At 36.0% G+C, this 26,110-nt stretch overlaps 1 long non-coding RNA gene across 1 annotated transcript; it reads left to right on the top strand.

Annotated features, from left to right (window-relative positions):
* The first annotated feature begins 18,286 nt into the window (after positions 1–18,286).
* On the top strand, positions 18,287–22,759 carry LOC307170305. The gene is made up of 5 exons (XR_013823341.1): positions 18,287–18,418; positions 20,311–20,386; positions 20,836–20,991; positions 21,600–21,683; positions 22,269–22,759. It is a non-coding gene; the product is annotated as an uncharacterized lncRNA (long non-coding RNA).
* Positions 22,760–26,110: the final 3,351 nt, after the last annotated feature.

The following is a 26,110-nucleotide window of genomic DNA, read 5'->3' as shown; positions in this document are numbered from 1 at the left end:
TCGGTAACAAGCTATATTTATAGGTAACAAGCTATATTTATAAGGCAAAAGCTAAAAACAGGTTGCATTGATACACGTTTTTCCATTACCATCAGTTACACTGTGATGAAGGTGAATTTCGTGTAAGATTCATAACATATACGGTGTTTTGCGAGTTTCCATGATGAAAACATTGTTGACTCTAATGAGGACTACACTCCGGAGACAAGTATCGCTTCGTCGGTTCGAGGACAGGTCCGGGGTCGAGGGCGAAGCAGAGGAGGTCGTTCAAGAGTGCGGGCAACCAGGGTCCGAGGAAGTAGTTTTTGCCTTGTTTGCCTTCGCTGACTGAATATGCAGGTGCTTTGAATTTTGAATGCTCTTTCTCTGCCATAATTTTACTCTTCGTAGGTTTCGCGCCTCTCTTGCACTCCTCAAATCAAACGGGTGCGCGCGCATATGGGCAGATCTTGCAACAGGGGTGGTAGCCATGGTTGCGAGAGTGAGTGACAGTCGCCCAAACCAATCAATTGTTTCGTCGCGAATGGAAATAATGAGCTGTGTTTATTGCAGATTAAAAGGTCTACAGTCACTCGATTTTTATACTCTCTTTTTCAGAACACTTACATTTTAATTATGTATTGGTATATAAAGACAGTTTAAACAAATTTGAAAAAAAGTTTTTTATAAAAATCCTACCTACCTTTAAATACATCAAGAGGCTAATCAACAGAACTAGAGACAGGTGTGTAACATAATCAGAAACCATGGAAACAAACAAGGATGTGGAACACAGGCAAGCAGAAACAAAACAGAACCTAACCAAAACACAATGAAACTAAACATAACGGCGACAATTAAGATGTAATTAGTAGCTAGTAATTAATTACTTTTTTAGAGTAACTGGTATAATGATATTATATTATATTATATTACATTACATTACAGATACATTTTATTATTACAATTCTATACTATTTTGTGTAAATAAATTTAAAAATAAAAGTCTCTGTGTGGATTATGATTGGTAGACAACCAAAAAATACTTAGTAAAAGGACTTTACAAGAAGTATAAAAATGAAAAGCGATGGTATGTTCAGATAGATTTTTTTAATATTACATTAATAATTATATTATTTTACTTGACTGATAAATAACCAATACATTTGAATAAATATTCCAATTCTATAATATACTTGCAAAAAATATTGATAAAATGAAAATCAGTTGATTTAAATGTTACAAGTAAATTTATGCACCACAGCATTATAATGTACAGCATGAAAATGGATTTTCATTTTGAGATTTGGTATGCACCCTCTGCTATGTGTGAGTCTGTCAGTAAGCCGTCAGTGGATCAATACGTTTGGCCTTGAGCAGCCAACGTCACGCTGATAACTTTGCTAATATGACCATTTGAAATAGGAATCAGCACAACGGGAGGCTTTCCAGAAATCCCTTTATAGTATGTCAGACTTATCGGTGCAGATGGCCTCCGGTCCGGTCTACCTGAAAACACGTCATTATCTATCTACACCAAAAAACACGCTGCTCAAATGAAAACTGAGAAGTCTGGGGAAAATTGAGATGTTGTTTAGCTTTACATGTGCAAGCTAACACATTTCCTTTGGTTATGGTGAAAGCTATAATGATACATTTTATGGTAGACTGATATTGCATCTCTTCGGTTTTATGTGTAGCTTATAGTTTTGAAAAACAATCTTGTACTATGCTATTATTTGGGAGGGCACACTGCCTTTATTTCTAGTAGTTTCAAGTTCATAGGGGTAAAATATAGTCTGTTTCCGTAGGCGTACTTTAGGAAGGGTCTAAATTAAAGTCTTGATTGACAGTCTGAACACTGTAATCTACATTGGCATTTACTGCAGACAAAATAAAAAGACATTATTGGAGCTTCAAAGACGTATCAGGTCTCAATTGCAGTGTTGGGGATCAAGTAGTGCACACAACAACTAGCTCTTCAATTATGCTGCTTTTACCAGACTGTGTCACTTTTTTGTTTTTAATATAGCATTACATTGCATACGCAGCCTTTTTTCTTAAATGTTTGTGACCTGTGAAGAACTTTGTGCTATGGAAGTCTGTTTACACCTAAAAAATTTAAATTAAAAGGTAATTGCGACCCTATATCTAAAATGTATGACTTTATATCTCATAACTGTGAATATTTTTCCTATAATGTGAAAATATATTTTGCCTTGGCAACTAACTGAAATTAAGTTGACATACTCAAATTGCTAAAACTGAATTTTTTTTTTTTAAAGCTAAGTAGAAATATAAAAAATCACAAAAGCACATTACTAAATCTTAAGCTAAAATGAAAATGAAAACTGGAAAATATAAAATAAATTGAAAATATTAATAAATACTATATATAATACTAAAATAACAATGATCCGATCTAACTGAAAACTGCCCTCTCTCACTCTTTTATGTAATGATGAAAGATAATTTTGGATGCTTTATGAAATCAAAAATGATCCATTAAAAAAAGTAATGTTTGTTACTTATATTTTTAATTTACTTAAGGTTTGTGTAAATCGATTATAGATTTAATGCTGATATTCTTATTTAATCAGTGTTATTTTGGTACTAAATATATTTTAATCATTTTAGTAATTTTGTAATGTGCTTTTGTCATTTTTATTAGTTTTTGTTTTTTAAATATTTTCGTTTCCATTCATATTTTTTTTCCAGTTTTTTTTTAATTTTAGTACTTTAACCTAAACTTACTTTATTTTACTTCAACATATTTCTCATCAAAGTTTAAGTTTTGCAGCTCATATTTATAATTTCTTTAATTTATTTCATATTTTTTTTATAATTAATCTATTTTTAATTCAGATAACAATAACAACACTGATGATTAAAAATCTATTGTATCATTAAGTAGCTTCAGTGTACTTTTGTTAGAAAAGTAGTAAAAACTACTATTTGCAAAAAATACTTTTTTTAAACTTGACTTTAAATTGAGAAGTTTAGCAAGCTACAGTTACAGTAACTATCCCAATTCTGCTATCCTGTTAAGTTTAGTTCTCACTCATAAAGAGACGTAAGCCGAAGGACTCAAGCAATTTACACGCAGCCCAATATTTTTCTGTCAAGCTTGTGTGCTTGCATGCCGTTTGAATACTGATATATGCCATGCTGATATGGCATACGGAAAACAGGTGAAGAGGGATAGGCAGCCAAGGCCTCCCGCATATATCCTGATTGCATCCGTCCTGCTTCTGTCCTCTAATTAACTTGCAAAATGAACATTTTCTTTGTTTCCCACCTAGTCGTCATTGTCTGTTTGAGCGTGCTATACTTCCACCATATGATTATGCAGCTTGCCCATGACACACCCCTGTCAAATGACACTGGGGATATGGATCTGATGAATCTCATGATAATTAGGTATTGCTGAAAAAATGGATGATAGCCCACTGTGAAAAGTGATTGACAGCTTGATCAGGATGCGCATGCAACTGTAATATTTCATGAATATATTAATATTATATTAAATGTAGCATTTTTTCTCATGTAATATTTTTCCCAATATAATATTTGGAATTGTAATAATTCTAATTCTAAATTTTAATTAGTCTTTTAATATATTAACATATTTTATTTTGCTTTTTATGCATTTGTGGTGAGTCTTTCTGAAGGTGGCATTGTTACACTAGTAGATAGTGACAAGTATTAAATATATGCATAAATAAATAAATGCTACATTTGAGTATAATATTAATATACTCATGAAATATGCTCATCATTTTATTTATAATATGATGCAATATTTAAAATATGATGATAATATTTAATGAATATTGTGGCAAGCAGGGTGGGGCCGAGAGCCTTGGGAACAGAACGATCTCAGACTGGTCTCGAGTCTCACAGAGGAGCTTCGGAAGGATAAAAGGAGGAGTGACGACAGTGAAGGATGAGAGAGGACCAGGCCTGGGGCATTTATGTTGTGTTTAATTATCTTTACTTTCGTTTTTTGTAGTTATTTTGTCATTAAAGTTACATTGATCTTTTGCTGGTTCCCGCCTCCTTCTTCCCTGAGCCTTTAAACCTGGTTACAAATAGATTAATAATGTATTAAAATGTATAGCATATTTAATACTTTGCCCATTAGGCTATACTATTTTTATTTTAATCAAGATTTAATCACTTTTTAATGTATTAACATTATATTATATATTTATGCATTTGTCATTAAAGAGTAGGCAAAAAGTACCCGGATGACCTATTATTCTCGGCGAGATTCTGAAGTGTGCATACCATGGACACTTTACTATCCCATGAGGCCACGGGAGAGCATTTGTGAATGGACGTGAAGTGACGCAACTGACGCTGGTAGGTCACATGATAATGACAATATGGCGAATGTAGTGCGTCCAGATTACATTCATACTACACACATTCATATTGAACATATTTTTTTTAGAAGTCAATAAGTATTTACTTACGCAAAATAAGTACCTACTCAAGAGAGTATGCGATTTCAGACGCAGCCCATGTGTTTTTATGAGCGAATCATTTGAGTCATTCACTCAAACGATTTGTTCAAACATGCTGACTCATTCAGAAACTAAACAAGTGACCGTCTATTTAAGTGAATCATTGAATCATTTACTCAACTGATTTATTAACAGATTAACTTGTATAAAAGTCATTTTTTACTAACAAATATTGCTAATAAGCGTTATAAATGTACAGTGTTATTGTGATATAATATTTCATTAATACATTTTTTTTGCACTTATCTAAGTTTATATTTTGTCCATTATAATAAACTACTAAATTTTCACAAGTGCTCTCAGACGTTTTGGCCCCCACTATATTGAATATTCACATCAGTTCTAAATGATATAGAAAATATAATTTTATTATCTTAATTAATGCAACAAGAAGTCATAAAGACAAATTTGGGTCGGGGGCATTTTAGACGACTGCAGTAGATCAGAGCTGAAGTGCTGCCATAAGAGACTAGATTCTTATGCCAGTCAGAGCAGACTCATTAATTCATGGGAGCGAAACAAGGGAGCGTTACATGCCCGTCGGGGCATTCAGTTTCACTTTACAACTGCCAACTGGCTTACTAATGTTTATCATGGATTTCTTGGCTGTTAATCTAAGTCTTGATGTTGTGTGGAGTAATTGGCAGACCTCAGCTGACAGGTGGGCAGAAGGAGACGCAAAGAACTAAAAATGTGTCTGAATCCTACACCCTTGCGTCCTCCAAAATTTTGAAAAGTAATTGTTGCCGGAAGGCACGAGCAGTCACATGAAAGTCCTTTCGAAAGACTCCTACAGACAGTTCAAGTTCAAGTGGTTTGCAGCTGCTATTAAACAAAATTCAACAGCCTCTTGGTTTTGACAAAATGTGATGTAAAAGGCCTTGGGTTGTATATAGAAAGACAGACAGAGAGAGAGAGAGAGAGAGAGAGAGAGAGAGAGAGAGAGAAACAACCGGGGGCATTTATTCTCTCAGATTTCTGAGAAATTAACATTAAAAGACAGTAAACAGATCAATACTTTTCTTAATGATTCGTAAACCTTCACATTGGTGACACTGAAAACGTTATTCATTTTTCCGAAAGATTTAATTTTACCATCAAGTTGCCAATGTTGTCATTTATTTTGAATCCATCCTTGCTTAAAGCTTTAATTTTTATTTTATTTTATTTTTTAAATCTTACTGACCACAAACTTTTGAATGGTTCAGTAGTGTGTATGTAGTTTAAATATAGCAAAAATGGCTTATTATTAGCCCATATCTCGCGTGGGTGGTTTAAAACACAGACATTTCAAAAAATGGGAAATATAGTATCTTGATTTAAAAGGAGATGGAACATGAACATGGACATCACACTTCCAACTGAGAGAAATTGAATTTATGCAAATATTGAGATTGAGAAAATATTTGTATAACTGCAGAGCGACATAATTAAATTCCTGTAATGTACAAAAAAAAATGCTCATAATATAAGTCTGTTAATATGTGATAAAGTGCAGGTGCGGCATTAAATTTTAAATAAGTTTTCTAAATACGTGCTATTGATCTCATCCGATAATCCATTTCATTCGGATATATACGTCACAATACAGAAGAAAAAGATCTGTCCCTACTTCCATTCCATAGCGAATTTTTAAGCGAACATTCTTGCAGTAAAGCTGCATGTATATAGGCTAAAAAAAAACAATTAAGCAAAAGTTTAGATCTTAGATCAATGTCCCAGACAGCAATATTTGTCAAAGCCTTGCATTTGGTTTTAAAATGTATTGTGCAATAATGTCAGAGCAAAATTAGGGATAGTTTACCCGATAGTTTGTCATCATTTACTGACCCACAAGTTGTTCCAAACCTGTGTATGAGTTTCTTTCTTCTGTTGAACACAAAAGAAGATATTTTACAGAATGCTGGTAACTGGACAGTTGACAGTAGCCATTGACTTCCATAGTATTTTTTTCTCCTATGGAAGTCAATGGCCACAGTCAAATGTTTGATTACCAACATTCTTCAGAATATCTTCTTTCGTGCTCAAAAAACTCATATAGGGTTGGAACCACTTTAGGGTGAGTAAATGATGACAGAATTTTGGGTGAACTATCCCTAAAGTCCCAAACACCAACTTTCTTTGGTCAAAGCAAATGCTTTATAGTCCTAAACTGTCCTCAGATGCTTTAGAAAGCCTAACGGTAGGCATGTTTGTCATTGAAGAGAATGAATCAATATTAAATGATGTTTGTTTCCACTATGTACATTTTTTCCTGAAAGCTCTAGCTCAGCGGCATACTTTCCAAGTCAATTCAAGTCATTTTATCCCCCCTGTCGCACAAGACTGTGTCAGGTGAACTTCAAAGGCACATCTCACCGGGAAAGGGACATGGCTGAAGTGCATCATGCCTGCTCCATCGCTAATCGTTGCCAGCGGATTCAATTTGCACCCGTTCGGCTGGAGAGACATCCTCATCCTCGACGCTGCCCTCTGGGAGCTCGCCTGCAATCTCTTAAGAGGGCTGTCAAGGACAAGGCACTAGATTACAATAGCAATCATCACTTTCACATAGGTACATGTGCACATACATCTGGCGAATTACGGCACACGTTCGCGCGCCAATTTCTCTTGCTAATGCAATCAAAGTGCTATCCGCGGGCTTTCATTGTGTTGTCACTGCAGACGAGATGCCATTTACTCAGCAAACATGAATGACAGCTTGTTGGCACTCTCAGTTTCATTGTGCCACTGGAATCCATTATCTGTCATAACCCCTGTATTTTTTGTGTTTTTTAGGGGTTTGTTCGTGTGGATCTGATGGGGGGTTGGACGGTTCCCCACGGGACTGACCTGCAGGGAGTCCGTGTGCTGCTTTTGATAAATTGCTATGTGTTTGATCCACAGGCTTCCTGACAGCTGCTGATTAAGTATCGAAGGGTAAGGAGGCAATGGGCAAACGCAGTTGCGACGTAAAGACTCCCATTTAATCAGGGCATAATTAAAATATTCTGTTTGCATCCATCCCGAGCTTCAAAGCAAACCTCTGCCACCTTTAGGCGCTACGAAAAGGTTAACTGTCCTGCCAAAGTGACGAGGAAGAGATTTAGTCTGTCAGCATTGTTTTTTTGAGGCCCTGAAACCCCAAAGGCGTTGCCCTGGGTCAGAGGCTCAGGCACCATTAAGGAAATGAATGCAGCTCTGTTGTTGTTGCTTTTTTTTTTTTTTATCCTTTTTGCTCTAATCTTCTCTTCTTTGCCAAGCATCCATCCAGACGCACACATCTCTGCCCACTTTTCCTCTCCCCGGAGATCTGCTGTTCTCTCCAACCCACCTTTAACTTCCCCTTTCTTCTTCCTCACCCTGGCTTTTCATGTTTCTTCTAAATCCGTATCGAAAACTAACACATAGAACAGATAGGCAGATAGACATAGATAGACATATAGATAGACAGATAGATAGATAGATAGATGGATAGATGGATAGATAGATAGATAGATAGATAGATAGATAGATAGATAGATAGATAGATAGATAGATAGATAGATAGATAGATAGAAATATTTTGTTTTAATCATATAAGGTTATATAAGTGTAAATAACTTTTAGTGTAGTGAATGCTACACTCATCACCTAAATTGTAATGCTAACCCCCAAATTTCCAACATAGAAACATTCAACACTAACAAGTTTCCAAATCTCAATAAACCCATCTAATAACACTTAATTTCAACCTTTAACCTCCCCATCCAGTTGCATGCAAAGCATGCTGGGAACTGGCAATGTCCTGCCAATGAAAGTTTGTGCCAATGTAAAATGCCCATATAGTCCCAATGAGTAGGATTTAATCCATTTAGAATCAATTAAAGTGGATTGCACGTAATGTTCCAAACAAAAAAGCAAATTGAACAAGTAGCAACATATTTAGAGTTTGAAAACATCATCTCAACCATTGCTATTCCACTTTTTGTGCTAAATCAGCTGCATTTCCGAGTAAATGGGAACACGTATTGGTCTTGGCCAAGTGAACATTTATCCATACAGTATAATATGAAACAGAAATATTATTCCATTTGAGTTTTTTTCCTCTTCCATAGACCATTAAGGCTACAGTGGTGCTACTTTCCGTGCCTGCAGGAAAAATGACTCCTACACTTTCCTTTTTTTAACCTGTCTTTAATGGCTGGTAAAATGCCTAGACTGAATGACACTGTAATGTCAGAACGATTTCAGTCTTCTCTATTTTCATTCCTTTGTCACTAGTAGAACATTAACCATTTCATTTATTTATTATTATCTTTTTGTACCTGACACTTTTTTCTCATATTTCTCCCAAGGACGTTTTTTTTTTTTCATAACGTATTTCTGCCCGGACAGCATCATTAATCTATTCAATTAATGCGCTCATTTAAGGCCTCAGGAAATTGAAATTATGTTCTTTATCAAGCATGGAGATAATCTATCACTATGTTTGTTTGTGTGATGTTAGCTGTGGTATTCTAGATTGCGGCCTACATTTACGCACATCATGAATCATCTGACAGACACAATTTAGGACATTCTGAGCATTCTGGGCCATGCATAATTCATTAATGATTCACTGTGATAAAATATTAACAACTCATTGACTGAAAATATCTTTTCACATATTGATCAATGGCTACAGAGTGGATGTACACCAGAAAAGCAAATCTTCTGAAGATGACCTTTCTAAAATATAATTTCTAAAACAGCCCTAACCTTTACCACTCTGTATATAGAAGAGCATATTTTCTCAATAGAGTTAAGATATGAGTAGTATACACATTAAAAATCAAGATCTCTAAGGGCTGATTCACTCAGAACGTGATTGTGTGTTTCTATTTAAAAACTCTAGGTAGTGAAATTAAAAAAAAAAAACACAACATCTAGAGGCACATTTTTTAAAAGTTTCAAAACTTTTGCAAATTTGTGCATTTGCACTCAATAGGATCCAAAAGATGCCAACACAATGGTCAAACACATCTGTGAGTCTGAGAGTTTTGCCACTGATTTCCGACACTGAATAAAAAATAAAAAAGGTAATTGCGACTTTTAATCTCACAATTCTGACTTTTTCTCTCAAAATTGATTGATATAAACTCGCAATTGCGAGAAATAAAGTCAGAATTACAAGATATAACTTGCAATCGCAAGAAAAAGAGTCAGGATAGCGAGAAAAAGTTCAGACTCCAAGTTTATATCTTGCAATTCTGATTTTATTTCTCGCAATTCTGACATAATAACTGACAATTGTGAGTTTATGTCCCTTGTTAATAGCAAGAAAAAAGTCAGAATTGTGAGTTTATTTCTTGCAATTCTGCATGTTATAAGTTACAATGACGCATTTTTACAAGATGAACTATTTTTAACTTGAATAGCAAGATACGAAACGCAAGCACAGTAAAACGCGTCCTTCTAGCGCATTTTTATATAGAAAACCAATGGAAATGCAGTGCAGTGGAATGCAAAAACTCTTTCTGTGCGAATGATTCCAAGCTTCAAAAAGGACATAAAAGTATCATGAAAGCATCCATATGTCATGTGCACTAGGTGCATTCACGCCATTTCGTAGTTACCGTAATTACGAGATTTCAACTTGTAAAAAGCATTCACGTCCTCGTAGAGTTCGTATTTACAACTTGTAAGCTGGGTATTTTCTGAGAGCTCCTTCTTGTACCACATGACCGCTGCAGATTCATTTAGACGCATAATTCCCAGCTCCGAGTAGAACGTCATTTGTTGTCATCTCGAAATTACGGTAATTACGACATGGCGTGAACGCAGCATTCCAAGTCTTCGTAAGTCTGATGATAAATTGACATCACATGACTTGTGTGATAAACAGACCAAGTGAACTTTAGTGGCCTGTTTTGAACCCTTCAGTCCCTGTTGAGCACCCAGCACATTCTTCAAAATATCTTCTATTGTGTCCTACTGAAGAGGAGTCATGCTCATGAGGTGAGTAAAAAAATAACAGAATTTTCATTTTTGGGTGAACTTTTCCTTTAAAAGACAATCAAAAGCAAGTTAAAACAATTCATTCCACAGAGAAACCTCTGGCTCTGGACTTTGGAAACACAATGCAGCAATCATTTGCACCATCAGGAGAGAAAAACATTAAATGAAGGGGTCTCAGGTACGTCCTCCGTCTTCACAACTTAGATTAGCATTAGATGAGAGCCGAGCACCAGGACAAAGCTTACTGAAATAGTCATTTGTTTTAGAGGGCAAAGAGGAGATACAAATTTCAGACACTTTGAATTCAGGCAAACACAGAACAGACTCATTATTGTAAATGAACAGCCTTTAACCTTAATTTTTTTACTTTGAGATTGAAAAGACAAGATAATTGGGAATGAGATGGGTGGATTTTCAGACGTATAGGTCAAAGAGCATCTGGCACTCAATTGGACGTTCATACAAGCGCAGTAAATTAAACTTGGGGGGTCGTGCTGTCTTGGCCATGCCTGATCAAATATATGGAAATTCATTCGCCTGACAGCTCAAGCTTCTGCTTTTACTTGCATCTTCTAGGCATCCATGGCCGAGATGTAATTTCCTAACTTTTCCACTTATTTTCAGCACAGAATTTCATATGATATAAGACTGCATGGATTTAGGGGGAAAATATGAAAATATGATAGGGGGGGGTGGAATCAGTTTTCAATTGGTGACCAAACCAAATAAAAAATTGTGATGTGAGCGCTCCGCATTTTTTTCATATTCTGATGGCAACACTATCAACACCAATTATTTTCCCATTGTTTGCATGGGAACAGCTGAGGATAATGAGAAGCAGTTGAGGAGGCAACTTCTGATAAATACACATGTTAACCAGCCATGGTTTATTAATACCTTGTTTGTCTCATTAAAAAATTATTAAGTTGCTTCATCCTCAACAAACATGAATAACTATTGCTCTGTATTCAGGCTGTGAATCCATTCAAACTTTTAAAGGGGTCATCGGATGCAAAATTCACTTTTATATGGTGTTTGCATATAAATGTGTCTTTGCAGTGTGTGGACACAACCACCATACAATGTACAATGAAAAAATCCTCAAAAATCCTCAAAAAGTCTAAACACACTCAATAATCAGGCATTTGGATTTTCTGAGCACTATGATGTCATAATGCTCATGCTCCGCCCACGACCACTGACGGACTGTCCCGTATTAGCATATTTCTGCCCTCAGCCATTTGACACCCCCCATGGAAGAGAGGGGTGGGGTGAGCAGTTGCTCATTATCATTTAAAGAGACATGTACCGAAACAGCTCACTGTGAACAAAGCTGTTTATGAGGAGGTCAAAAGAGTGTTGTTGAGGAATTTTAACCAAAGTATATTACAAACTTTACATGAACACCCTAAAGAATCATATCAACTTGTGGAAAATGGGCATCCAATGACCCCTTTAAATGAACATGATACCTGCAAATTAAGCATAGGCTATATATCGTTACTGGCTGAGAAATGACCCCCACAATTAATAACATTTTCAAGAAATTACATTATTGTCGCATGCAAACACATTGAGTACACATTTAAAATGTCTATTACGTCCATTTCACTGGCATACAGCCTCCAATTTTTAAGTTTTGGTCTATTTCTGACTCAAAGCCAAACAAGCGCGCAGCCATCTTTAAAATTTTGTAGAATTTAGACATATTTTTATGGCATCGCTGTCAAAGAGTAATCTGGTGAAGTGGATTTACTTATAGAGTTAACGAAAGTTATCATGGGCATTGTAGTATTTGAATCGGATGTCATAACAAACGTCAGGAGACTGGGAAGATTTTAAAACGAGCAGTTCATTCATAAATCTGTAAGATCGTGCCTTCATACTGTGGAAATATAAAAAAAGGGTGCAGCACTGAAAAGGGGTGGGGCTACATGAGGTCTATAGTTTTAGTTGGAAACTGGTTCCATAATACGGTTAACAGTTCTCGTAAGTCCATTCTTCCACCAGAACACAGTAGTAAAATACTCTGAAAGTCTTACCTGCATTACTATTCAGTCCGATTCTCGAGCAAAGGGCTCAAATTGAGCTGTTTTTTGGTGAATCAAAAACATACAGCGCGACCAGTGAAGTCAGACTTCCTGGTTATTATTAGTTTCTATATTTACTTATTAGTTCCTCACCTGTTCGTAGTTCTGTTGATTACCCTGTCTGTGTATTTAAACCCTTAGAGGCGGTTTACACAACATAGTTTCAACTAAAAACAACCGACCGTTCATTACACAACAACAGCGTTTTGAGGGCCTGAAAATGCAAGTTTTTGAAAACGATACTGCTATTGTCTCTGTGTAAACAAAAAAATCGTGAATTTGTGAAAACGGTGACGTCATGTACATGCGTATAACAATTGTTACATTCTTTATGTTTCCCATTTATAGGCTTCGCATGGTATTTTCTTTTGAAGAGAAGAAAAGCTTTAAAGGCACAATGTTTTGCAGTTTCCGTTTTTCTCAAACAGCGACCCCTAGAGTCGCTGTGGAGTACTTGTATTTAACGTTACTGTCGTAAATCCCACTCACGCAGAGCCGTCTCCGCACTCTTCTGATCGCGCTTTCTTCGTTTTCTTCGTCGACTCTGCCATGATTCACGTCTGAAATGCGTGCTAGTGTCTTCCATAGACGCTGCTTCATATGTTGTTGATGTATGTGACGTCGTGCCGTAAAGCAAGTCGTGATTCTCGCGAGATTTGGCGGGGCGCCACCTCTCAAACTTGCATTGCTGGTTTTGCCAGCGGCGCACCCCCCACCCCCTGCTATCTGGATGATTCGCCCTACTACGAGTTTGTTTACCATCAAAATTATTTCGAAGCTGTTATATTAAGGTACAAATCTTGCATAGTGTGCCTTTAATCTTCAGAATGTCTTCTGTGTTCCTCGGAAGAGAGAAAGGCATATGGGTTTGGAACAACATGGTTGAGTATACAATGACAGAATTTTATGTTCAACTTAATGTTTACTCAGGTACATCCTCATGCTAGTCTCTCTTTAGGTTATTGGAGCACAACTCTTCCAGTCTTTAAATTCGCTGAGTCACCACATTGTGATTACACTGAACACCTTAGCACCTCAAAACACTCTCAGCAAGTCAAAGCTAATCAGATTGATGTGTACCATCTTTCCACCCACTGTCGTTTCTGCCGGATTGTTCATGCTGGCGTAGGAAGATTCGCTCCCCGCTGGTGGCACGATCTCAGAGGTCAAGCAATCACACAAAGCGAAAAGATACCAGGTCGCCGCAAGAGTGGCAGTCTCGCTTGGTTTTGTCTTCTCCTTCCTGACCTAACCGGGCTGATATCCGTCGCGAAGGTTGAAGGCTGTGCTTTCTTTGCCGATGGTGACTTTTGCGTTTGACTCATTGCACAGTGAGAAGTGAAGATAAGGCCGGGATGCTGGGTGATATTTCAGCCCTGTTATTGTCTTTGTGCTGGACACGATCGTTATCCATGCCGGGGGCAGCCAAGAAAAGGTCAGCCTCCCATTGCTAGGCCAAATAGGCCAGAGTTAAGATACATTACATATGAACATAATGAGATTAAAGCAATTTTCACAGATGCCATGTACACGCACAGATGTAATGTCTCAATGTTGATCCTGGTGCACGAGTAAATGACAGCTCGACTGTGGGTAGGTCCTGGCCAGAATTATTGGCACCCATGATAGATATAAGCAAAGAAGCCTGTCAAAATAAATCTGCATTGTTAATCCTTTTTTTTTTTAATCACACACAAATCTATCCTTTCATTGAACTAAAACAATTGAAAATTGGGGGGAGTTGGTCACTGTCACATTATGAAATAAATGTTTTTTCTCCAATATACTGTACGTTGGCCACACGTTATTATTGGCACCCTTTTGTTCAATACTTTTTGCACCCTTCTTTTGCCAAGGTAACAGTTCTGAGTCTTCTCTAATGCCTGATGAGGTTGAAGATCAGAGACCATTCCTCCACACAGAATCTCTCCAGATCCTTCAAATTCCTAGGTCCATGTTGGTGCTTCTCCTCTTCAGTTTTCTATAGGGTTCAGGTCAGGGGACTGGGATGCTCATGGACCTTCATTTTGTGCTCAGTTACCCATTTTTGTGTTGATTTCGATGTTTGTTTGGATCATTGTCCTGATGGAAGATCCAACCACGGCCCATTATACGATTTCTAGCAAAGGCAGTCAGGTTTTTATTTTATCTGTTGGTGCTAGAATACATGATGCCATGTATCTGAACAAGAAGTCCAGCACCTCCAGCAAAACAATAGGCCCACAACATTAAAGATCCAGCAGTGTATTTAACCGTAGACATGGGGTACTTTATATCCCTGTTTGCACCAAACTCATCTGGTGGGTTTGCTGCCACAAAGCTATTTTTTAGTTTCATCTGACCATAGAAACCAGTCCCGTTTGAAGTTCCAGTCGTATCTAACAACTGAACATGCTGGAGTTTGTTTTTTGGCCACTCAAACTCTACTCCTCGCCGTGCATTAAGACAATACACATGTCCTCTTCCTGGCAGATCCCTAACATCTCTATTTGGAACTTCTTGATTATTTCCCTGATGGTGGAAATGGGAATTTTTAAAACTTTAGCTATTTTCTTACAGACACTTTCTATTTTGTGAAGCTCAACAATCTTTTGCTGCACATCAGAACTATATTCTTTGGTTTTAATCATTGTGATGGATGATTAAGGGAATTTGGCCTTTATGTGTTTCCTCATATTTATACTCCTGTAAAACAGAAAGTCATGGCTGGACAATTTCATGTGCCTAGTCACTCTGGTGTGCTAAAAACGTAAATATGAATGGGAATATACTTCAGAGATATTTTACTCATAAGAATTTCTAGGGGTGAAAATAATTGTGGCCAATGTGTATTAGATTATTCATAATGTGATTTCCCCCCAATTTCATTAGTTAGATTTATGTGTGTGTGTGTGTGTGTGTGTGTGTGTGTGTGTGTGTGTGTGTGTGTGTATATATATATATATATATATATATATAGAGAGAGAGAGAGAGAGAGAGAGATGTTTGTCTTTACAATGTATTTAATTTTATATATTATATTAATTAAAAATCTATATTTTATTACATTATATAAAAATTATATATAATTTTATATAATTTATTTTGTAATCATGAATGTCATGTCATTACATGTAATTTAATAATTCCATTTAATTTTTAATATTATTTTATTATTATTTATTTATTTTATTATAATTTTTTATATAATTTTTTTATTTAGGATTTGTTTAGACTGAACAAAAAGACATGTGAATGGTGTTTTCTGCAACAGCATTTGCTTATAATAATTTTGTTAGAATCATTTTAAAATCCACCTTGCCGAAATACCAACCTGGAAAATTTCCACCTGCTTTGGGATGTTTTTGGACCGTTTGTTAGAGAGGTGATTGATTGAATGAGTTATCCTTGCTATGCCTGATTGACACATGGCAATTATGAGCCCACTTCTTAGAAAGTGAAAATTGCATGAAAATAGGGCAGAGCTGGGAAATATCGCTCCATCTTCCTCCTCTTTATAAATCATTTCTTGTTGTTTCATTTCAGACTATGAAAGACTGAAGCTTGTTTTTAAATACGGATGCATTCAGAAGAATGAAGGCGCCCGAAATCAATAGCGCTGGAAAGGCTTTCTGAGTCAGAGAGCCCTCTTGTATCTGTTGATCATGGCTTCTCTCCCACTCAGCCGGAGTAGGTAGGGATGTGTGGGAGAAAGTAGCTCGTCGCTACTTTTCTTTGAAAACTGTTGAGGTTTTTATTTCAAACCCCATCAAAGTTCCTCTCAGGGCCCTTGAGAAATCTCGGGAGGGAGTGGTGATCACAACCGAGCGCCTGTGTCACAAAATGAAAAGATTTTGTGGGAGCACATTAGAGAATAATAAACTTAATTGAACACCGAGGCTCCCACTTGGTCAGTGTCCTAATAAATATGGAGATAAGCTCATTCTTCAAGCTGAGAGTAAGTAATTGAATTTCCACCTGGACTTCTGGGGCTTTTTGGACTTTGATGGTGCATGTGCGACAGTTGAGTCAGGGATGTGGTATTCAAGAAGCGTTCTGGAAATACTCAGCCCTCTCTCTGACTCGCCAAATAATCAAGACTGTGAAAAGGCTGCCGCATTAGCCTGGGTCATGGTAGATAGCATTTATCATTGACACCTCTTGGATGGAAAACTAAGTAGTTCCGGGTTACGTCTTGATTTTTGAGTGACTTTGAGGAAGCTGACAATCCTGTTGAGCTTTGCCTGATGGATCACCTTCACATGATCCACTTATGTCAAAGCGTAGTGTCTGGGTCTCCAAAGAGAGTGAAATCTTCCCTTGAATAGATCTATCTATCTATCAGTCTGTCTGTCTGTCTGTCTATCCGTTTGACCGTCTGTCCATCTTTTTAAATTATATAATTTTTAAATTATTATTTATTGATATGTACTATATATATATGCATATATATGCATATATTACATTATATAATTTAATTACAAATAAAAAAATATTTAAATATTATAACCATACATTATGTTATAATATAATTTTATTTAATGTTTCATTTTACAATTAAATACTTAATAATATACACTGTGAATAAATTATTTCCATGATTTGTTAACACAACATATTTTCTTTTGTCAAATCAACTTAGATGCACTAATGTTGTTCAGATAACAAAACATTTTTAGTTAAGGTTTATTAAACTAATGGCTTGGTGGCAATGCACTGATATAAAATAAAAACATTAGTTGATTCTACTAATAGATAGTTCACTTGTAGCCTGGCAAGCCAGACCTACAAGTGTTTGGTCTGGCAACTCACCATACGGCTCAATCCGAGGGGCGGGATAAACGGCTGTCTTTCAAATTCCCTCTGCACGCAATAGGACAGCGCTTCAACCAACCAGAGCGTTTTCCCAACAGCGGAGCTAGTTGATAGATTCAACTTTTGCCATATATGGCCGGCAAAACTACGAACACATCTTCCTTTTTTAAAGAATGACTTAAGTGCCGTTCTTTCTTTTCTCAAAGAAAAACTTAACTCCAAGTCCTCCAGAGTCGCGGACCAAGCTGATTCGAAAGATGTTCGCCAGCAGCAGCTGCCATTCTTTGTTTTCAAATGGCAGGTAACCGTCGCAACTCTGTCGTCATTATGTTAAGCCCGCCCCGCCTACTCTATACACGACGTGATTGGCCTGACCCAATTTAGGTTTTTGCAGCTCGAAAGTCAATGGAGAGTTGCTAGACTGCCCTGGCTGCAAAATACATTTTGCTGCCGCTAGGGTGCGTCTAGATTTCTAGGCTAGTTCACTTGACCTCTGAGTCTTAATTTTCCCTGCGCATGCGCCGGACGCCCGGGAGTACGACACTTGATTGACTTGAACGAGAGGGCGCGATTTTCTCCTCAGCTTGACAAGCTAGCTTAATAGACTGGTTTTCTCTAAGAAGCGAAAATTCAGAAGAAGGTTTAAATCTATACTGTAAGTAATAATTTTGCCTCAGAAATTCCAGAAGTTTCCATTGAGGTTATTTTAAAATAGTGTGTTTCTTATCTTTACAGTTTAGTAAGGCTGTTAGTGAAGCGTTTCAGCCTTAAAATAATCCCAATAAATAATAATATTTTAGTTATTTTTCATTTTCATCTTGATTAAACACGAATGCGTACGCCCGTTTTGTTAATGCATTCAAGTTAAGTTACATTTAAGAGAAGGAAACGGCAATAAGTAATAGAGATTGAACTGTTAACGTTATACTTATGCTTCTTCAAATGAATCTTTTTATGTGATATTTCAGACGTGTTGTGCTTTTGAACATGTTTGCCACGTTACGTTACACGACATTACTTGGAACACAGCTGAACGGGAAGGTGCCATTTTCTTCTAGGCTGTTTATGGTAAGTAATTAATCTCAACTGTTTTTGTCTAAGATTAATTTAATGTTTTTCCTAGGCGGCAAAAAGTCTGAAAATGGTTTAAATTTGGGACATTCTACCAGAAACGTACATTTCCACTTGTAAAAAATCTTGGGGGAAAACATATATTTTTCTTAAATCTGAACGTTGAGACATATGGAGGACAAGTTAAACTATGAGAAACATATCATGCCATCTCAGCATGTTTTTATGATTAAATAAAAATACATTTTTATACGCATTTCACCCCTAAAATGTCAGGCCCTGTCACAGACAAATTTGTATATGTTAGAATGGTTTCCTAATGAATTTCTTTGATACAAATAGCATTTTCTTATTGATCACATGTCCCTGATTGTATCTAACATGGTTTTATAATTCCTTTAAGAAATATAAGTAACTTTTCGGTCAACTGTAGTACACAGAATCACAGAATACCCACCAGGCACTCATACAGTTGTAAAATAACTACCTTTACATAGGAGATTTTTATAAAAACATAGTAGTGGATATATACCCCCACCTTCATCTACACAGTTAAAAAGATTAATTAATTAATATTTCCTCAAATAGTACACTTTTGTCATAATTTCCTGTGTGAAAGGACTGACCATGACAGGACTGACTTTATGGATTTTGATGATGCAGAAAAAGCTATGTTTTGTGTTCTTTATTTAAGTTTTGATTGTCATTTCTTTTTTAAATTATTATTATAATTTTAATGTTAATGTAATATTAGACTATGGTAAAATTCAGCCAAGGACATACATAATATTGCCAAAAGTATTGAGACAGCCCTCCAAATAATTGAATTCAGGTGTTCAAATCACTTATATGGCCACATGTTGTATAAAAATCAAGCACCTGGGCCTTCATTTTACTATTGCATGCGTTAAATACATAATATATGCAATAAATGTAATAAAAAAGAACAATAACATTAATTTGTAAGGCCGTGTCACACAGGAATGTGACAGAGCCTGACAGTTGGCCATTTTAAACTGCCATTACTCAGTCTGCTAGCATGCTAGCATAAAAACTGTTAACATGCAAGCAAGGAATTTCAGTAACCTTTTTAGACATGTTTTGGATTTGAAACATTTTCATTATTTTCTGGAATGTTTTACTGTGACAGGGCCTGACCCTTTAGCTCGTCTTCCTAAAAAAAAACATACAAAAACAAGCTTAAAATCATACAATTCAATGACAGAATTCAGCCTTGATCAATGTAAGCTTCACCTGGGTCAAATGATGTCACTTCCTCTGAGTGATACCCTTAAAGGCGTATTTCACACATTTTATGTAGAGTTTTATGTAAACGTGACAGGACTGACCAAAACATGGGGACAGTTGTAAAATAGAATTTATTTGTAGAATTTATATATATAATTTCATGTTTTTGATCAGTTGATGTGAATGATAACAGCTTAAACTTGTTATTGATGGAGTTTTTTTTTCTAAATAACAGTTTGTAGCATAACAAAACTATGAAAGCTGTAGCTCCAATTTGGCTGAGGACAAGGACATGGACAGGTTTTGTAATTTTCAAAAGTGTTTTTAATAAAGAAAAAAATATCTGAGAACCTAATGAATGCAGATTCCTTTACAGAACAACTCACAGAAATCAACTATGAGCCAGTTTTAGAAATTTTAGGATGAAATACTTTTTTATTCACTGTAACAATTCAAGGACAGATAATGTACGTTTCTGGTAGAATGTCCCTTTTATTATAATTCTGCCTCAGAAATGTTGTCCTCTTTCGTTGACCCGTTTCCATTGAGTCCATTTAATATACATAACGTTAACGTTAGTGGTTTAATGTTAACGTAGCTGCTTTCACACATGAGCCTTTTATACGTTTTTTACATTTTAGAGATTATGTGTGAACGGATCCTAAACAGGTTAAAGATTTGAGGAGCAGATGGCCTGCTTTATTTACCCAGAGACAGGTTAGCATTCTTTACTAAAACATGGGTTAACTGTTACTTTTGTAATACAGTATTGCCTTGCAATCTTTTTTAAACTACCTATTCTAAAACTTAAAACACTTATTTATTTATTTTAATCTTTAGAACCCATTTCTCAATACTTGGGTTACTTTTTCAAAACTCTTCACACAGTAAGCACAACAGTGGTCTATGTGGGTTAAACTGTGGATAATTTATCACTGCTTTGGCACAAAATAAATTCAATGAATATATCTTTCAATTAATCTTTCTTTGCATGATTTCTTGTCTCTTACAGACCATTACCAAACCTACAGGCCAATCTGCACGTTTACATAGGCTACTCTTTTGAAAACTGAAAAGGTGACCTCAGTATTGAGAAATGTGTCCTAGCAATTGTAAAAAAAAAAAAAACCTGTAATATTCTAATTGTGGGTCTGTCATTTTACTAGATTGCTGCAAAATTTCGACGCATAGTGTCCACCGACATTAAGGCGACCTTTTTCCATGGGCTTGATGAGTAACGTTACCTGAAAGGATTTTTGCGGTTGTGCCAAGCCAAAGACATTGGAGAACTCAAGACCCTGATTCAGTCTCTTGAAGATGATGTGAGTAGGCCTATATGTTCATTTATTTTTAGAAAAATGGTTCCAGTGTCACATGCCTGATTAATTAAAATTTCCATGCAACAGCATAGGCGTGTTCCCACTATCGGGCCAAAATCGAGCATGCTAGTGCGTGCCAGGGCCAGTCGTGCTTCCACTGTCACTTCCAGGGCTTGATCAGGCCTCAAATGGGCTTCCTCGGGGCAAATGGACAGAGCTTTTTGGAGGTTTTTTATTTTAGAAAATAAATGTATCATGTTATTTTATCAGGCTACCAAGCTAACTTCAACATTTAAGACAATTTTAGCAATTTTCAGTTCAAAACTCACTTTAAGACACCAGCGAGTGTTGCGATTCGATGGAGATTCTGATCACTGTGAAGCAGATATATATTTATATGTGATGCTAAAGGCTACTTATGCTAACCATAGCGATAATAAATACACATATGTTTTATATGTCTCTTTTTTCCCTTTTTTCCCTCGGTGCTCGAGGTACGAGGCTATTGGCCCTCTCCCGGCATGCTGTTTGCCCTGGCTTGCACTGGCCTGACAGTGGAAAAGTGGCTTATGACCACTAGTTTTTATTTAAAACAATGTTTTTCATTGCAGAGCTCAAACCAACGTAGAAGAGCAGTTGTCCTTTTTGACAACTTCCTTAAAGAGGAACCCGCCAAGTTCATCAAAATTTGTGAGGTATGTAAATATCATGTTTGTTGTAATACAATAAAGTCAGGGCTCAATGCTAAGGATTTTTTTCTACTGGCTATCGCAGATACACATAATATCATAGTATCGATGCTTAAACGATATATCGTCCAGACCAAGAAAAGTCTATTTTTGTGTTTTAAAATATTTTATCGACACATTGCACTTTGTTGGACTGCAAAGCTAAAAGTTTTTCAGTAAAATAATTTGTGTCACATTATTAGTGTCATATCTGTTTTTTTTTTGTTTTTTGTTTTTTTCTTATGGGGATGGGGTTTGGCCAATGACTTTTCTTTTTTTCAGGGGAGAGGGGGTCTACCCCATGTAGAATGTAAAGTTCTTTGGAGTAACTGAAATAATTTTAAGCTATTTTAAACTGACGTGGCCAAGACCTAAATTTATTAAAGCATTATTGGTTTAAAATAATTAAAACATTAAAGAACATTTACCATTAATTGTACTATAGATTCTATGGACTATGCAGGCTCGCCTCTGTTTAAAACTCATTCATTGTTAACCTACAAATGCTTTGTAATTTTATGATTCATAGTAATTTCCTTTTTCTCTTATTAGCCAACTGATGAGGAAGAGGTGGTGAAGGGGATGAATGTTGAGACTCTTGGTGGTCACAGAGGAGAACACTGCAAACCTCCTCCCAAAGGAGATAATTGATGTGGCTGTGGTGTTAGAGGAGGAGATTGTGCTTGATGGCTTAAAGGACGTGTCAAATGCCTTTGCTGTACTAACGGGGCTTCTTTATGCTCTGGATATCACTTATCCCAAAGAGGTCAAATATACATTTGAAGTACTCCAAAAAGTGCTCATGAAAATTGGTGGCGAGGCATGTTCGGCCAGAGTTCACGGAATAAGGAACAAACTGTTCAGTGTTTAGTGGAAGAGGATTTTACTCTCCCCTACTCACACTCACTGACATTCTGACTTGATGTTTTTATTCATCAACTTTGAAGACAAAATCTCAGAAACAAATATAACTCTTTGCTAGCTCTAACGAAAAGGAGAAAATCATTTTGTTCAAATATATGCAACTTCAATGTAAGTGTTTATTTTTTCTTCTTTCATTGCACTCGCTCATCCACTCACATTAAGCCTTTACAAATGTGGAATAGATGAAGAAACCTGTTTCACAGGGTTAGTTTTAAAGGGTTAGTTCACGCAAAAATGAAATTTGTCATTACTCGCGCTCATGTCGTTCCAAACCTGTAAGACATTAATTCGTCTTTGGAACACAAATTAAGATATTTTTAATGAAATCTGAGAGCTTTTTGTCCATCCATTGACAGCCTATGCAACTACCACTTTCAAGCCCCAGAAATGTAATAAAGACATCATTGAAGTAATCCATGTGACTCCAGTGGATTAAGCTCAAGTTTTTGAAGTGAGTGCTTTGCACACAAAAAAAAAAAAAAAAAAAAAAAAACGTGAATGTGCGTTGAAGATTGATAGATTAATATTTTGTAAATATTTTTATTTTTGCACTAAGCACTCACATCGCTTCATAAACTTGAGGTTAAACCACTGGAGTCACATGGATTACTTCAATGTCTTTATTACATTTCTGGGGCTTGAAAGTGGTAGTTGCATAGGCTGTCAATGGATGGACAAAAATATCTCAGATTTCATTAAAAATATCTTAATTTGTGTTCCAAAGACGAATTAATGTCTTACAGGTTTGGAACGACATGAGGGTGAGTAATGACAAATTTCATTTTTGGGTGAACTAACCCTTTAAATGCTGTTTGAGACATGCTTTTTAATATTCGTTGAGATTTGTTATGAATAGTGGCCTGATATTTTGTGGTTTGCTTGTGAACAGTTTTCTCATTTCATTCACTTTATGAGGTTGTACATACTCGCATACTCCATACTTGTTTTGTTTTATTGAACAGACAAAATATTGTTTTGAGCAAATGATTTTCATGTGTAATGTTCATTGAATGGGTTTTTTGTTTTTAATTCTATTGCACTTAATTCAAGCTGATGTTAATGTCATCACACTGACATTTGTTTATTCTCACACATGCTTGACATTTATATATAGCAGCAGCTTGTATCCTGTTGCTTTAATGTGTTTTAATGGGGGTTTTTTTTATTTATTTTTATTTAATTCTTTTTAAAATTAATTTTAAATTTTTTTTTTTAACTAATTTTTTAATTAGTTAATTCTGTCATAGGCCTATACTAAAATATACTTGTCAGACAATTCAATGAATTCATATTTTTGTGAATGTTATAATAAATGTTAGTTATGGTTTATTTGTGCTCTGTTATTCCAGAATTTGTTTTTAATTTGTTTTGTTTTAATTTGTTCAAAAAAGCTTTTGTCATGTTAAGTTGTGTTGAAGTTGACTTAACTCATAATTTTAAGTAATTAAACATAATTATACTGTTAAGAAATAATAGCCTAATATTTGTTGGCTGAAATAATGCCATAATATTTTTGCGTTATGCGCCCCACTATTCATCATGGTAGAAATGTTCAATATATAAAGCAAAGACTTAAATAACAATAAAACCTATACCCTGAGAAATTGTCACTGGAGTGAAGTGCAACAACTAGCCTCAGTCTCAGTTTTTATGAGTGTGCGTGTGTTCAGTGTGTCAATCTCTTTCTGGTTCCACTCGAAGTTCCTAATCAAACATTAATGAGAAACAATTAACCATCCTAATCCTCCCGGCCAGCTCACACAGCCCTAATGAAAGGTCACAGGAGGTTCAGTGCGTCTTGAAGCCGGTCGAGATGACTTGAGGATTCAACTCCAACTTTCTTTGTGAACGAAGCTGCTCATTTCTAACTAATGGACCTGAAATCATAACGTGAAGTCGCAGTGTGTCAAAGATTTTCTTTTTTATCTCAGATTTTCTCATGCTCGCCATGCTCCCGTCTCCCCCTCTCACATTTCCTGCTGCTTAAACTTCAAAAAGTTTGCCTCATTAACACAAAAGTTGGTCCCTCCCTTACATTTCACCTTCACTAGATGCAGACAGATTTCATAATTCATCATTTCGTTGAATTTCAATGATAGCGGTGCTGCACAGAGTCCTATAAATTAATCACAGTATATTTTTCATAAAGAAAAAGGCTTCCAGCAGCTCGTTTCAGGATTTTGAAACATGAGGATGTGAATCCTGCTGTGGTCTTCAATAATGGCACCTCCAAGGGGTCCCCCTAACCACCAAGATCATATTAACCCTCATGTGGTGTTCGGGTCATTTTGACCCGGAGATCATTTTCTTTTACCCCAAAATACTATGACATCGCTTTGGATTGAAACTTAGTGACTCTATTCACAGATGGTATAACTACTTCTAAAATTTTTTGTGACAATTTTCTTACTTTTTTAGGGGGGGTTTTGTCACCTTGTTACACTTGTGGTCTTCCCGGTCATAAATGACCGGACTACAAAAAATTGCTTATAAATCACTTGTTATGCTATATTTTCACCCAATATTGGATTCAATCTTTTTGTCAACTTGTTCTCTTTCAATTAGGACTGGTTTTATATTTCTATTTGCATCTGATTAATCGTAGGCTGGAAATTTTAAATAAAATCTGAAGAAAATTGGCACTGTTGATCACACTAGTCTACTTTAATATTTCACCAGGAATTTTGTTTTGAAAAGCTTTTATTTTGTACAAAATGGCACATTGTCACACTTCCCGGTCAAAAATGACCGGCCTACAAAAAATTGCTTATAAATCACTCTTTATGCAATATTATCACCCAATATTGCTAGGTGGCGCCTGCGGGGGGTACACTCAGTTTTAGAGTGATAACTCAGCTCTCGTTAGGATGATTGGATGCATTAAAGTGATTAGATGCATTAAAAAGCTGAGATTCTAAGCTTTAAAATGATACATATTTTGTGTTGTTCCATTCATTGTTTGCATTGGTCTCTCCCATTCACTTTCAATAGCCCATTGAAACAATGGCCCACAATGGCCTTCAATGGCCCAGTGGAACACCACAAGTATAACTCTGTGCCATAATGTACAAAATAAAAGTTTTTCAAAACAAAATTCCTGGTGAAAAATTAAAGTAGACTGGTGTGATAAACAGTGCCAATTTTCTTCAGATGTTATTTGATATTTCCAAAATTATTCAAAAATAATGTTTTTTTTACTCAAAAAATGAGATCCCTACTCTCAAATAAATGAGGCCTACGATTAATCAGATGCAAATAGAAATATAAAACCAGTCCTAATTGAAAGAGAACAAGTTGACAAAAAGATTGAATCCAATATTGGGTGAAAATATAGTATAATGAGAGATTTATAAGCTATTTTTTATTTGACCGGGAAGATCCCGGGGGTTTTAGGGTTTTGAACACCACACAAGGGTTAATCTTTGGTTGAACTCAAAAGGATCATTTTAATGTACAGTAGTGGTTCAGAA

This window comes from Squalius cephalus (genome assembly GCF_949319135.1).
Source record: "Squalius cephalus genome assembly, chromosome: 13".
Lineage (NCBI taxonomy): Eukaryota > Metazoa > Chordata > Actinopteri > Cypriniformes > Leuciscidae > Squalius > Squalius cephalus.
Note: the sequence above shows the minus strand (reverse complement) of the source record. Positions and strands in the feature narration are given on the sequence as shown.